This window comes from Schistocerca cancellata, unplaced genomic scaffold, assembly GCF_023864275.1.
Source record: "Schistocerca cancellata isolate TAMUIC-IGC-003103 unplaced genomic scaffold, iqSchCanc2.1 HiC_scaffold_1054, whole genome shotgun sequence".
Taxonomy (NCBI): domain Eukaryota; kingdom Metazoa; phylum Arthropoda; class Insecta; order Orthoptera; family Acrididae; genus Schistocerca; species Schistocerca cancellata.
This window is the reverse complement of record NW_026047054.1, coordinates 17,501-20,000: the sequence shown is the minus strand read 5'-3', so window position 1 is coordinate 20,000 and position 2,500 is coordinate 17,501.

The window sequence follows — 2,500 nt, the reverse complement described above, 5'->3', positions numbered from 1 at the left end:
CAAACCTAACGTGTACTGTACTACAACGCAATGTGTACCATAACACAACCCAGTTTGTACCTTAACCTAACCTATGTCACCTTAACCTAACCTATGTCACCTTAACCTAACCTATGTCACCTTAACCTAACCTATGTCACCTTAACCTAACCTATGTCACCTTAACCTAACCTATGTCACCTTAACCTAACCTATGTCACCTTAACCTAACCTATGTCACCTTAACCTAACCCATCTTGCACCTTAACCTAACCCATCTTGCACCTTAACCTAACCCATCTTGCACCTTAACCTAACCCATCTTGCACCTTAACCTAACCCATCTTGCACCTTAACCTAACCTATGTTGCACCTTAACCTAACCTGTGTTGCACCTTAACCTACCTCAATTTGCACCGCAATGTAACGCAATTTGCACCGCAATGTAACGCAATTTGCACCGCAATGTAACGCAATTTGCACCGCAATGTAACGCAATTTGCACCGCAATGTAACGCAATTTGCACCGCAATGTAACGCAATTTGCACCGCAATGTAACGCAATTTGCACCGCAATGTAACGCAATTTGCACCGCAATGTAACGCAATTTGCACCGCAATGTAACTCAATTTGCACCGCAATGTAACTCAATTTGCACCGCAATGTAACTCAATTTGCACCGCAATGTAACTCAATTTGCACCGCAATGTAACTCAATTTGCACCGCAATGTAACTCAATTTGCACCGCAATGTAACTCAATTTGCACCGCAATGTAACTCAATTTGCACCGCAATGTAACTCAATTTGCACCGCAATGTAACTCAATTTGCACCGCAATGTAACTCAATTTGCACCGCAATGTAACTCAATTTGCACCGCAATGTAATGCAATTTGCACCGCAATGTAATGCAATTTGCACCGCAATGTAATGCAATTTGTACCGCAATCTACCCCCACATTGTGCCTTAACCTAACCCACATTGTGCCTTAACCTAACCCACATTGTGCCTTAACCTAACCCACGTTGTGCCTTAACCTAACCCACGTTGTGCCTTAACCTAACCCACGTTGTGCCTTAACCTAACCCAAGTTGTGCCTTAACCTAACCCAAGTTGTGCCTTAACCTAACCCAAGTTGTGCCTTAACCTAACCCAAGTTGTGCCTTAACCTAACCCAAGTTGTGCCTTAACCTAACCCAAGTTGTGCCTTAACCTAACCCAAGTTGTGCCTTAACCTAACCCAAGTTGTGCCTTAACCTAACCCAAGTTGTGCCTTAACCTAACCCAAGTTGTGCCTTAACCTAACCCAAGTTGTGCCTTAACCTAACCCAAGTTGTGCCTTAACCTAACCCAAGTTGTGCCTTACCCTGCTCTGTAATTGGCATATGACACGTTACATTAATGTATTGTCCAACCGCAACCCGCTCAGAATGTTGTGTACACAGCTACGTGTCATCTCCCCATAACAGCTGCATTGCAGTGTGGTACGCCATAGAGACGTGTGGGAGTAATGGACGCAGTGGATGGCGATCAGCATGAGCCGTCTGTTCATGTAGTGGCGCGTGTATGCAGACGTAGTAGTCTCTTCTCACACAATGTGATAGCACGGTGCCCCGCGTTCCACATCTGCGACATGCTACAGAGGCCGGTTGACAGTTGGTCGCGCAATGGACATCGCATACGTACGGGGGCACCTTCCACGTGCCCTCTAGTCGGGCACATTTTGTTGCGTGGATGTGAGCGGATGTAGTGTGTCTTGACACCTGACAGGCAGGCATGCAATAATAGTTGACTTTGCAAACGGGGATGGACGTGTACGTTTACTGGTGACGTTACGCAAATGAACAACTGGTAACCCGTTGTGGTGCGGTTGTCCTTGCTGGAGGTACATCTGTGAGGGCAACGATCGGTACAGCTACGAAGCGGTCCCCACCATACCAACGAACGTGAATGTGAATCTGGGTGTGAAGCGATACGCGGCTGTGGGTGGGTGGGACTGTCCCCGGCCGGTGAGGGGGGGCCGCCCGGCGTGCTGGCCGCGCGGTGCGTGGGCGCACGCGCTACAGCCGGCTGGTGGGGGCGCCCAGTGGCAGGCGCGCCGGCCGACGGACGCGGCAGGCGGCGCAGCTGCGCGCCGGGGCACCCTGCGCGCGGCGCCGTGCAGCCAAAGTGGGTCCTCGCCGGCCCGGTGCGAAGCGCGGTGGACATCTGCAGTGTGCTGGTCCGATTGAGGACTGTGTGCGTTGAGGATGCGCCGCCGCCCGGCACTCGGCGCCGCGACGCCGTCTGCTGCTCGGTCGCCCCAGCGGTTCTCGCTGGTGGTTTGTATCGCAGTTGTGCAGACGTGTTGGCACGTGCGCTGTGCTGGGAGAGTTCGCTTCGGCACCCACGTGGGGCCTTTGCCCTTCTGTGGCGCTGGCGTTGGAGCTGCCGGTCACCGTAGGTGGCGCGTGTTGTCTCCCGCCGGCAATGCCACGACAGCACGCTCCCGGGCCTCTGTCGGCAGCGGCAAGCTCAG